Genomic DNA, 14,359 nt, shown 5'->3' with positions numbered 1-14,359 from the left:
TACTCCACTCTCAATAGGCACACAGAAATGCTGACCCAAACACAACAACACTACTGTCCTCCAATACCTCACAGATACTTGCATTGTCTACAGCGGCACACTGTAACACATTCGCCCTACACAAACACAATACTCCTACCCACCAATACCCCACGGATGCTGGCAGCATTCACAGAGGCACACCATAACAAACTATCGTCCTCCTCAAACACAAGAATACTACTACCCACAAATATCCCACAGATATCGGCAGCATTTGCAGAGGCACACCATAACAAACTATTCAACCTTCCCTCACCCTTGCACCTTCTGGGCCCCACTACAACTGCTCAGACTCCCGTTCCAGGGACACCACGAATAGGGAGACCAGCCTATAGCATCGGACCAAGAAAAAGAACACTGCAGTCGAAACTCCATCCAAGCCTACTATAAGTATACCGTACACCACGTCTGTGGACACGGGCCACAGGCACTGCCACCCATCCATGCACCCTCAAATGCTTCTACGTCTACGCTATTCTGGACTAGCAGCACACATATCCAAACACCCTTAAACCCCTGACATACCTCAACACCTCTGCCATTAGTATATAGCAACAGCCAATGAAAAGAAATTTGCTGTAGCTGGGCACACATCGAATCTTCAGCACTAGAACTCTATCCTATACCACCAACAGCACCCACCCACCTGCCTGCCCTACGGGCTGCTTACTGGAGCATAGGCAGCCCACCTAAGTCCTAATCTGGCAAAAATGCACATAAGCATCTTTTAATTTAAAACTCTTACAAACTCCTACACATGGACTGCAGTCACACAAGGCGTTCCAACCACAAAACGCATCGAGCTCATGCAAATGGGGAAGTGACAAATACAATGCAATACAATAATTTTATTTTGCACACACGTTGACGACAGCACTGTTACATTGTCATTGAACGTTTCTAAACTCCTAGTGCCATGCTTTCCGATGGCAGTATTTCTAAACTTTTAATGCCAGTGCTCCTGAATATCTATTGCTTTGCTTGTCGTGGCCAGTGTTTCAACACTCCTATACCCCGATTGCGGCCTATCGCCATATGTACCGGAGCCATTGTTCGTAAACCTTTGATGACACACTTAACAGTGCCAATGTTTCTAAACTCATTTTCCCATGCTTGCCGCCGCCATTGTTTCTTAACTTCCAGTGCCAGGCTTGCCCGATGCCATACTGCACGCTTGCTATTTCACCAGGCTCCTGGGGGCTTTAGTGTGGGTTTTACTGATTTTCACAATACTAAAATACAAGCAATACGGCTGTTGCCAGGCAGTTAATACTCAGATGGCAAGTATTTCATCGGATGTGATTCTGTCTGTATATGCACGCTTTTTGTGGATAGCACTATTGCTTTCACGGAGTTTGCGTTCATTTGTTGCAAGCTGCCCAATATGTCTTTTTACCTCAGCCATTAATGCTCCACTTTTTTGGCATTGCTTTTGGTCATGGAAGTTGTTTACTCCTAACATTTTAAGCTTGAAAGTATTTTCATTTCCAAAAACAAGGGATTAGCTCCAGTGTGTGTGCTTGCTTGGAAATTGAGAACTTTCTATGCCAAAAGGTTAACTGAAGCACTGGTTCCAGGTCACATACATTTCAATATAAAAGAAAGCTGTACAGTTATATACGAGGCAATTCTGGAAAGAGAATGGCAGACACCATGGGCCATGACATCTAGGCAAGCCATATGTACATTGCAGCTTATGTTTATTCAATGTACTGAAAGCATGACATCCTATTCAATTTAGCTGTGTTCCTGCGTCATACGAGATGCATTCACAGACACCTTCTAGTTGATTATCCAGCCGTATATTTTGAAAACTGATTGCAGCGGGCCTTATAGTTGTATTAGGGAAAACCGTATATATGCAATGAGGGTTAATAGTCTGTCAGAGGTTTACGCATCGCTGCTGTGAGAGGGTGCTTGTATACAAAGAACCAACATGTTTATGTCATGCACATGTGATTTTTAGTCTGATTTTTCTTTTTTTACCATAATTCTTTACAATCCAAACACTTTTCTACATAAATCCTGGGGATTTGTCTCGGCCAGTTGTTCACAATACCTGCAAGGAATATGTCGGTGAAGAATTACTCAGAATGAATTTCCCTGCAGTGTTTTTGTATATTTCTTGGTCAATCTGTATTTCAATGAAGTCAGTGGACAAGTCCGGCCTTGCATTTGCGAGACTGTAGCTTGAACCACCGCCAAAGCAACCATAATACTGGACAGGTCACACTGACACACTGGCCCCTGATTCCAGAAGTGTTGTATAATGGTGCAATCCCATTGGAAAACGCTCTGTGAATCAGGCCCACTGTGTACCAAGCTGGACATTATAGAATAATGGAACGCTCAGCAGAGGGAACCTCAATCCTTTGGAGGTGGTCTTCTCTCCCTTCAGGGACCTTAGTGATTGAGTGACCATGTTTTGGTTCCACATTCTACTCCAGACACAAGGCCTTTTGCCTCAAATTTTACATTGGTGTTGTTTTTACTGGTGATTTTAATCATCACAGGCCAGACATTGCCCTGACAGAGGACCCTGCAATAAATTTGGCTTCAATATCGCAGGCCTGAATATTAATTAAAGACTGTTTCTCTACCATTACTGGTGTTATCCTATGTATCATAAGTAGGCCAGGTGAGTCTAACCAATTGTGTGTAGGTTTTTTCCTTAAAGAGTGCAGCCCTCACTATGGGAGCAAGCCGATGGTCCTTCGTACACATGTGTTAGTACCAACCCAGTGCAAGTGTTGTTTAGCTGGCAACACATTTACGTTTCAGCTACCATACTTTCATTGCTATTCATAAGAAAAGCTGGTGCCCATTGCTCCGACATTATTTGTTGTACACTCATTTCCCATGACTGTTCATATGACAGCAGAGTGCAGTGCACCAAGTTATCTAGACTTGACACTTTCTAAAAACCTGTGAAGAACTGTCACTATTATGTCTGGGGAAGATTGTCGCCTTAGAAGCAAGACAACACAGAGCAACACAGGTTCGATCCCCAGGTCCGGAGCAACACAGGTTCGATCCCCGGGTCCACGCTCAGAAACCTCTGGTTACTAAGTGCGTTATAAATAACCAATCATAATCAATCATCACAGAAAACCACTCATAACCACAGACCTACCCCACTCGGTCAGTGAAAGTGTAGGAGAAAGGAGAGGGCTATTTTCCCAACAAAATTGGGGAAAGCTATTCGCAGATTCAAAGAATTGGGCAATGTACATTGTGTTAGTCACATGATCTTTTTCCCCGCGCAAAACAGCCATCTCATCTATCACCATGGGCTTCAGGGGAAGTAATGGTGCAATGCTTTCAAGGTAATGTTGCTTTGTGAGCCAGAGAGTGCAGAGGGTGTGAACTTTATTCGGATGATGCATGCATCCTTTATTGTCTTAGTTGCCAATATCGCCCATCCTAAGTGCCCGCTTGCATCTCAGAAAGACAGCATGAAATTAATGGTTCGTGACATCTAGCCATTAAGCAAACACATCCTTTACAAATCAACCGCGTTATCAAAAAATGTTAATAGACTTTAAGGCAGCAGGAATGCAGTGTGGCCATCCAGGCATGACACATGACAGGCAAGACAGAGCATAAAAAAGTGCAGGTGAGGTAATTGCCAGGAAGGCTGAGTCCAGCACTCCACTTATTGTTATAGTCACGTGCCACCAATATTAACATTGAAGCTTATACAGCTACTGTGGTGACCTGCTCAACAACACATGTCCCGGGAGGATAGCTCAGCGCCAACAGGCTCGCCTTGGAAACAAGATGACATGAAGCAACAGAGGTTCAATCCCCAGGTCTGAGCTTAGAAACCTCTGGGTATTAAGAGTGTTATAAATATGCAAATAGGATATATTCCTGTAACAGCACCTCGATGCACCCGGGCTGTGTGAGTGCTTTAAAAATGCAAATAAAATAAAAAAATATTTTAAAAAGCATAGTCTGCCACCATTGACCTCATGGCTAACTAACCGGGACTTCAACTCTCATTTAATGCACTATGGACTCGTATAGGAGGAGTAAGGTGCGCATGGGGTATAATCACATCGTGGCCAGTACTGTGTCAGATTCCTTTCGGTAACCCCTCATGCTCCACTTGCACTGGTGCCCCAATATGACTCCTTAGGGGTGGCTCTTTCAATATAGGGAGCTGGGGGAAGGATGTTTGCCGCTCTAGGAAAAAAGGGATTTTGGCGTCTCTTATCCCCCACCATTCCATCCAATGCTCTGCCCACCATGCCTGCCCCAGCATGACATGCTGGTAAGTCTACCATCAATGTTAGTTAAGTGGAGGCACAAAGAGCCTCCTTTCTGCCCGAGAAGGAGTTATCAGAATTAGATTCTTCCTGGCCTGTGGCTTCCAGAGATGTTGGCATCTTATTGTACATTATCCATATTCAAAGGGCACAGCCCATATTTGTGTCTAGTTGCTGGCCCTATCAAACCTCAAGCCTCAATGCAGAGCAAAGTCAGGGGGATGTTATGTTATGTTGACTTATACCGGGCAGCGCTACCACCCCAGGGGCAGTTTCCAGGCACTCAAGTGGCTCTGCAAGAGAAGAGGGCGGGGGAGTTAATGAGGATGGAATGATAGAATAGCTTCAGAACCAGGAGAAACTGGAGTCTATGTGTGTTGTTTTGTGCGTGAGTTGGTTGGGAGATCTGGGTTGGTTTGTTCATAAGGGTGAGACCGAGTGCCTTGGCTACTCAAGTGTGTTTATGTTCGATCTGTGTATCATGCTCGACCAGGCATCTGGTTGTGCGCACTGGCTTGTTGTATCAATAAGGGTGTCCAGTGTCGTGATAGTATGTTGCATGTAGGTTGACTTATGTTGATGTGTGTTTTAGTGCGTCTCTACGTGTAGGTCGGTTAGAGCTGAAAAACAAAACAAAACAGACAATAATGCAGGAGGGGAATCTGATTAAACCACGTGTGTTAATTTTGATGTCAAAGGAAGGATATTTTACCCATGGCTAAATATACATTTTAAATACAGCATGAAATGTGTACTTCGTGAGCAAAAGAGGCCAGAATGCATAGTGTTGTGTCAGATCACAAGTCACAAGGCATTGCAGTGCAATCCTTACACTTCCCAAAGTTGATTTGGTTCCTCCACTTGATCTTTGTTCCACATTTTGCCATGCATACATCCCACGGCACGTGCACATTTTATTACGTAGGATACAGACAACTGGGACTTCAATGCAGTACCCACTTCCATTGAGTGTGACACATTCAATGGACTATACGCTTGTCTAGCCAATTTGACGTCAGCCTGAAGTAATTAACAGTGCTTACACAATTCTGTTTATTTTTATTATATAAGCTTCTCAATACAAGCTAACTGGGGCTGTGCGTTTTTAATGCAATTGTTCCGAATTAGAAGGAGGGGCTGGAATAAATCTGACATTGTACATGGTGGACGCCTTAATCTTCCCTTTCAGGATAATGGATGATGCCATGCAAATTAACCAAATATGCAAATGTTAAAGGGAGGGCTGCAGTTGTGCAAGCAAGATGCATGCACCCGTAGGGCCTCTTGCGAAAAGTTGCCATCTATGTCTACATACAACACTAACAGACACACATAAATACTAACATAGACACAAACACACATACCCTGTCTCGCTCCTCTGAATCCTCGCCTTCTGCTTCTGTACATTATTGCAAAGTGCCATTTTTAAAAGTCATTGGGAACTGATATGGACATGAATTGGTTGAGCTGCCAGTGAGCTGCTGACCAATGTCTTGTTGGGAAATATAGAAGGTTGGTTGAGGCAATGGAAGTCTAGGTGGGTATCAAAAACATGTACACTCTCATTTTGAAATGAATGCAGGATAACACGTAGGGCAGGGCTGGTAAATTGTACATTTTGAATTTTGCATTAAAGGATTTCTCGAGAGTATCATGAACAGTAATATGGCTTTTAAAAATTCCCGGGTCCAGCCTTAAGATTCCCTTCCCTTGAATCGGAAAACACTAGACGATCTACGCACTAATGTTATGTGAGCAATGTATTTGGAGAAACACAAATATTGCAATTGTGAAAGAAGCATCTAACAGTCTTTTCTGTAATGTTTTTGTTTAATATCTGCTTGTTTAAATTACGATCCTGAATATTCTTCTAAGTGCTGTTTTCATTGAGTACTGCTATATGTCTGTAGTAGCAGCCACTGCAGTAGCAGAAAGGGGTAACCTTTAAATCCCTACATTGGTTCCGGAGTGGAGGGGGTGTTCTGGATTTTCACGATGGGGAATGTAATCTGGCATTTGGTCTTTTGAGCTCTTGGAGCCAGACTGGTCTAAGGTCCATGTACACAGGAAATGGGGTGTGTTCTGGTATAAGGCCCATCAGAGACCTGGGGAGGCAGCTTGCCTTGCCTGTGGAAGGGGGGACTCTCTCTCTCTCTCTCTCCACCAATGGGGCACGGGATACAGATGTGTGATCTTATTTCAGGGTGAGAGGCAGCAGTTCTTTTGCAAAATGTGAATTAGAAACGAGTGGCGTAGGATGCTTGCATTGTAGGATGCTTGCATTGTCTTGGGAGCCTCTGTGTCTGGGAACTCCTTTGCATGTCTGGGAGATCACCGCTTGCACGGAGCAAGGACGCCAGGGACCTACCATATGAGATCCCTTGATCACTGCGATGACCCCCTCCTTTGCACTGCGTCTTTGCCTAGTCTCTGGCATTGCCTGGCTATTGCCACTCCTACATTCCTGACACATGTAAATGGATAGAGTTGTGGAGCCCACACCTGCGGGCAGTTGATCTGGGTGGAACCTACAATCGAGTGCATGCTGAGTGTGTCACGTTTGGTACAATGTCCCATGTTGGAGGGCTGGTTCCTATGCCAGACTTATCCAGCAATCACATAGTGTCTGACATGGCAGGCCGCACAGCGTCTGTTGCCGACACACCTGATGCCACTGGGTGTGGAGTTAGAGTGCTAGTCATATCTGCTAAATCTTAATTTTCCAGTATTGTAAAGTTAGAGTAGAAAGCAACCTATTTACCCTGCAATTAATTCCTCTCTCGCTTCTGTTTTATTCTGGCCTTGACCTTTATGCTTTTTTTGGGTCTAGGAGGGGCGCTCAATCGCCCCATTGATGGAATCCTCTCAAGGTCTATACTACTTGCTTGGCAATGGCTGGGATTTTCTTTCAGGGACCCCTGAATGCCTTCAACAATGATCATTCCGACCCAACATGGAAAGGGGATATGTAATACACTGTGCTTCGCTGAGTCTATGCTGCCTCCATTTTGTATCAGAAGATGGATGCTTCCTGCGCACACCATGAGCTGGACAGCTTCAGAAGGGTCCTTCTTGTTCATAGCAGGCTTTCCGTGGGGTTAATGAGCAAGCGGCTAATTGGTGGGGTAGAGAATGGAGTCTTCAAAGGCAGCCTGAGCGCAGATGTGGCTGTGCTCTGATTGGCTCTGGTGCCACATCTATTGTGTACTGTAAACAGCCTCCATTAAAACTCGGCCACAATCAAGTGTTGAAGAAGAATTAGACTATTTTCCTGGGTTAATGGAAGTGAGTTCCCAGACCAATTAAATCTTGCACTGTGAAGTATCAATATCTGGCAACGGTGTAGAAGCCCTTCATTTATTTTTTATTTGTATTAATAATGAAATGGTGTAGGTAATCCATCGAAGAATGGGTGGGCTGCTAAACAGAACCTCCTTTCACTAAACTTTATGCAAAAAGCTTAGTGCACACATATGCATTACTCATCTGTTTCCTCGTCTTCTGCTCCTTTTCGTCTGTGGCACAGAGCAGGTTCAGAGGTCATAGGGGTTCACTCTTTGATTGGTGCTTTGACAACAAAGTCACTGCAGTGTAGAGGTTGCTTTAAATCTGTACTTTGATCCAAAACCATACTTATGATAATGTATTGCTTGGTGGTAGGGTAATCTGAAAATATAAGTCATACCTAGGTTGTGATATGGTGGCTGTGTGTATTCTAGTCAGACTGCCTATCTATGCTATCCAATAGGACAATGGGCTCGAAAATGGTGCCTCTTTTTGAGACTTTGTGAGGTTGTGTAACACCTCACACCAGTCTAGGAGACTCATAACAGGGGATTCATGGAAACGGAATTTCAAAGGACAACCTCTAGAAAAGTACAGCCTCACACCAGGATGTTGCATTCGAAAGAGCCTTGGAAGTTGCAGGCTTGGGGAGGGGGCAGAACTAGACAGTCAGACAGAGAATTAACACATCGATGAATGGTTCCTTGGTTTTCTCCTGGCTTCTCTTGTCTCTCTCATTTCCAGCACAACAAAGGAGTTTGAGCATGATGTACGAAGGCACGAGTCATTTGTTATCTTAACAGGAATTAGATCCCTTGAAGCAGGCTCGCTTTTTCCATTCCCCTCTGTCTTCTTGTCTTTATCAGAAAGGGGTAACCAACTTCTTCATTGATTCACTTTTGAACCATCATGTCATCAGGAGGAATCCACCTGGACCCTGTTGGGTGAGCAGCCCTTTCCAAAGTCTTCTGCCAAAGGGTACGACAGGTGTTCCAAAGCAAAGGAAAGTTCTGCTACCTACCTATCCCCTTGGATCATAGGGGGTGAATTGTGTTTGGAGAAAGACCAGCCCCTCTGATAGCTGCACTAGTACCCAAGCTCTTCACTGAAGGGGAAAGGCCTTGTGCAGGTGCTAGCCAGCCTCCCCCAGGTGTTAGAGTTAGAGAACAAACACCTATCTTGTTCCTGGACCCCTGTATTCAAACTCACAGCTCCAGAAGAATGCAAAAAGTTGGCATCATGCATATAACAGCTTCAAACTGTCATCAAACTATTATTTGACCATGTTCAAAAGCCTTCAAACTGTCAGGACCCACTGAGCTGCTTTTGGCACTTCTTCAGATTTTTCCGAACCTCGCCTACTCATTCATCAAACTGGCATGACTTCGAACCACTGCCTCTTAGAGGATTGCATTGGATAATCAGGACCACAGCTTTAAACCTCTCCAGAACTCTACTTGAACTGCTGGAAGCATCACATCATACATCTAGAGGTAATCAATATCTCAAACCGGAATGACCTTTGAACCAACCCTAGTGAGCCCACCAAACTACAATGATCCAATACCGTCTCCGAAATGCATGGAGCTACCACTATGAATCGATTTGATCCCAGTCTGCCGTTTGGACCTGCATGATCTGTCGCATACAAACCATGTCTGACCCACAAAGACAGCATCCTGAAGCCTGGCAAGACAACATCAAACTGCCAAAGAACTGATAAAGGTACTGTTGAGTGCTCATTGGTCCACATTTGGGACCTTAGTAACTGATAAACCACCTGTTTTAACCCCTTTTCAATCAAGAAACATTGCCGGTGAGGTATTTCCTTTCACCCCTACTACATTACCAGAGTGCTTTCATCCTTTACATTCTGCATACTTTGTGTTCTTTCCACAGGGGTAGATTTAAGTTAGTGTTTAAGGGCTGAGTAGGCAGTTTAGCCACTACTCGTACTTGTCCTCCTAAAAAAAGTAGCCATTTCATTACATGCACAATGCAGGGCTGGTAAATAATCTTGGGAATTAAGTACATTATTGCAGGGGATGAACATAGAAGAGATGACTAATAACTACATATCATTCCCTAGGTACATAGTGGTCCAAATGTAAAGTATTCAATCCTTTCCCTTTGTTATACAACAACATTCACTTTTTCTATAAAGTCAACTCTTGACCAGGTCTTCCTAAGCTTTCAGATCTGGCAGTGCCAGGAGTAATGTTCTGTACCTAATTAATTGAGCCACAAAGCTTTAGGATTGCCCGGACACGTTCTCAATCCCCCAATTCCTCCATACAGTACATGTTGAACTTACCTTCAATGTCTCCAAATCTACATTAGAATCCCAATCCAATCATCACAACATGATAGAACATACCCTTATTTCTGCATTGTAAAAATATGTTACACCTAACAGGACTGACTTGCAAGCACGTAATCACAAAACACTGCATCGCTACCTCCCTTTTCTTTGTAGCACCTGCTCCCCATCTTCTCACTGCTAATTTTTTATCCGACAGACAAAGGTCTGGATATCCTTGGAGAGTGCACAATAAGCCACTCTATTTACATGACAAGAATCTTTAAAATATGGTGTCAATGTGCCATGATATAAAAGCCTATTAATATAAAATAATATGGTGCTGGTTTCAGAGTTATAGCTCTGAAGCTACAGTAAATTGGGCATCTCCTATAGTCTTCAGATGTTGTGCTTTTTAACTGAACCCAATACAATTTCAATGGAGCTTATTTTTAATTTGAAAGAAATGTGATCCTGAACCCTCTGTGACTACCTGCTGATGAAGATCATCTAAATAATAATAATTTAATAATACTTTTGAGTATGTTAAATAACTAAGATCATCCAGACATGAATATAATGCCATTACTCGCCAACAGCCAACAGCTCTGCAAGCTCTGCTTCACAGTGTGGAACACAACATCCTTACTGTCAACATGTTTGGCAAGCAATATCGCCCTAAGGAAGGCCTGTTAGCTTAAAGAAAGTATATTCTGGTTGGATTCTTGATTTCATTAAAGACACCTAATTTACAGTTGCAACTATTGGAAATAGTGGTAAAATAGTCCATCAATTAGAATTTCTAATTAGAAAAGAAATCAATCATAAACTCCACGCATCCATACTCAATGAATATTACAAACCAAACACATACCCATGAGTCTTAGAATGTCTTTATAATCTACTTTCTGTAAACATAATAAAGATTTTCTTCAGAAGTTGTACACTATTTTGAATAAATTCTCAGTAGATTTAATCTGATTTACTAGGGAAGAGATGTCTAAGTCTATTGATACGGACGGGAGAATAGTTCAGGGGCAACGTGTGTGTCTTGGAAGCAAGACAACGCATAGCAATGCAGTTTTGAATCCTGGGCTTGTGATTAGGAACTAGTCGCAGGTATTAAACGCGTTATAAAATAACGATTATAACAAGAAATTGAGGATTTAGGGAATAATCTGTCACAATTAACTTCAACTGCATAGCTCTCTAAACTCCTAGAAGATACAGATCACACATGATCAGGTTAAAAGATTTGGAACAAAGAAAGATTTGAGAATTCTGTAAGAACACCCATCACCATGGTTCATTGCAGGAAGTTTATGGCAATAGCATTCTGAGTTAAATGCACAAAAGCATACTACAGATAAAACATCAGATTGTCATAGCAGTGAACCACCCTCCTATGGAGAATCTGACATAGAAACAAGAAGAGTGTCAATGGAAGTAATTAAGGAGACATTGCTTGGAGCAAGTGATCAGGGTTCTGTCTGTTTGGCTTTTTTAGAAAGAAAAGTACAAATATGGGGGAAAAAAAGGGCGTCTGAAATTCAATTTGACTCATGAAAAGACGTAGGGCCTGATTCACAGAGCATTGCCCTATGGGATTGTGCCACCATAAAACGCTTCTGTGAATCAGGCCCTTAGTGTAATATTTCCAGCTATAATATTTTTTAATTTGAACTTCACACGTTACAAAAAGATTTAACATTCGCACCAAGTTACAATTCTAATTTGCTCAAAGATAGATTTTTTAAAATTTGTGAGAAAACTGAAACTGGGAGTTGTATATGTCCTCAAAAAAACTGATGCAACTACTTCTGTGGACTGCAACAAGTTTAGACATAAAAGCACATATGGCCCTAATATTTCTATTTGGTCTATTGATCTATTCAAATTGTTAGTATTGAAGGATTTGAAAATATTAAACTATAAATATACCCGTCCAAATAATCTGTTCCAGAATGAAAGGCAGGTAATTAAGAATGTATTTAATAATCAGACAATTACAATTAAACCAGCGGACGGTGGTGGTTCCATTCTGTTTATGGACACTGACAAATATACTTATTTTATATACCATTATTTAAATGACACTAATATTTACATGTCACTGGATAATTACCCAAGTGACGTTATTAAATAATTAGTTAACATTACTCTGAACATGGTTAATGGGTTGGCATGGATTTCTGTTAAAACATACTTTTTTCTTTACCAATTTACATTTGACTTTGCCAGAATTGTATGGATTTCTGAAAATACATAAGGATTTACAAAATCCTTCTCTCTGCCCTGTTGTCGTGGGCACAGGGTGGTTATTGGAACCTTTTGCTCAATATGTGGATGCAATTTTACAACCTCTGATACAGGTGACAAGCACTTTTCTGAAGGACACTGGGCATTTCTTTCAGATATTGGTATCTACTGAGAGGCTTAGAGAGAATTGTCTACTGTTTGCCATTGATGTAGTATGCCTATATACATTGATTACTTATGAGGAACACAAACATGCAATTGAGTGGCTTCTATAATACCTGATTCAGTAGGAAGTGAAAAAATGTTTGTATTAAAACTAATGAAGATCAGCTTGCATAACAAGTTCTTTAGATTTAGAGACAAACATGTCGTGCAGATCTTTGAAACATCAATGGAGTCAGCAGCAGCACCAGCATATGCTAATATATTTATTAATCGTTTCGAGAAAAGGTATCTACTGGAAAATGTTGGGATTCCTATACAATCATGCAGTAGTTTCCCAAGACTGCACTTTTCCATGAATATTGCTGAACCTTATGTACTTTTTTTTATGTAGATTGCAAGCACTTTGTTGCAAAGAAAGAAAAGAACCAGGTTAAAAAGAAACGTGTGAGCTGTGGCCTGTGCGCAGCATCTAAAAAAATGATACATCTGAATAAATGTGCAATATTTGAAGCCCAACTACAATAACAGTATATTCTTAACATTATTTACAAAGGAGTGTGGGAGCCCATCTACTGAGCACAAACATGGGCCAAATACCCTGCTCTATGGAATTTCTTCCACTCAGGAGGGTCTACAACTGCACTGAGGGTCCATGTATTCATCTTCCCTGAAAGGAGATCAATATATGGTTATGTGATTGCTACCTGCGATTCCCATGGAGTGATTTATGGCATCAAATGACATGGTGGAAAATTTGACATTAGAAAAAATACTCTTAAAGTTAAAGTAACATGGAATGAATATTGTTCTTCCATTCGATTAAAACATTTGACTTCTCCTTTCGCTTGTCACTATGCTGAAAATAACCATAATGTCACACAATTGCAAGCTTGTATTTTGGAGGTGGTTTCAAACATGAAAGAGGGAGGGATTTTGAGAATTTGCTGTTTCTGTGGGAAGCATTTTGGATATATTGTCTGTTATGATCTGTGTGCTCTTTACACATACCAAGCTGTGTGATTGATGTGCATATTTAACTGTCATGGAAAACTTACAAGTTATGGTTAAAGAAGTCAAGAAATAATATTATGTAAGATGGGGCATACACTGCTTTAAAATGGAAATGTGAGATACTCATGTATCTCATTACTGTGAGATTCAGTTATGTCTGTGTGTACCATGTCACCATTGTGTTGCACACCATGACATCATCACGTTTGGATGCAGTGTTGTCACGTACACGTTCTCGCTATTGTTGATGTAAAGGTGACACAAAGGTTTGAAAATACATAGTGATCCTTTGAATTCCTTATTGCATTGCTCCTTCTGCTGTTGAAACATGAACTGAAAAGAGAAGAGAAGGGAATGACTTTATATTTTTGTGTTTTCACTTTTTTTTGTTTATTATGTATTTTGTTTTATATATTTTGTTTTAGTCTTATTAGTTTTAATGGTTAGCACGAACTATTTTATTATCCATCCATGTTTCTGATGGTTTCGACCCCATACCAGTCTATTCTATTGAAGAAATACCAACCTATTGGTAACGTTTGACTTCTTACGTGACGAAGTGTGGTCAGTTATGTTTTACTTCAAATATATATTTTTTTAGTCCCCTTATCTTCTCTTTTCAGGGAGGACTAAACAATCAATGACGTAGCTGTAGTACCTTACTAAGATTTCTGTACTCAGGTATTTTTAAGTTCTCTGAATTAAGAGCTATCATCAACATTTTATTCAAGCAGATAACCTCTCAGTTGTCTTTGTTGAATTAACTTCCTGACCGTCTCTCCTTATCAAAACTAAATTGTAGCCTTTTCACTACTTCTTTCCCATATACCCTGCCACAAGCACTTTTCAGTGGCTGAATAGCAGCACACACAGCCTCACAAAAATGATAAAATAAATAGATGGAATAACTAAATCTCTAGCACTCACTTTTGTGGAGACATGAATGCTTTGTGCACCACCACAGCATACAGTAACCAGCAAAGAATTGATGGCTCACCATTTACTGGAACAGCAGCTGATGGGATTT

This window comes from Ambystoma mexicanum, chromosome 10, assembly GCF_040938575.1.
Source record: "Ambystoma mexicanum isolate Mex_15411 chromosome 10, UKY_AmexF1_1, whole genome shotgun sequence".
Taxonomy (NCBI): Eukaryota; Metazoa; Chordata; class Amphibia; order Caudata; family Ambystomatidae; genus Ambystoma; species Ambystoma mexicanum.
This window is presented reverse-complemented; position numbering follows the sequence as displayed.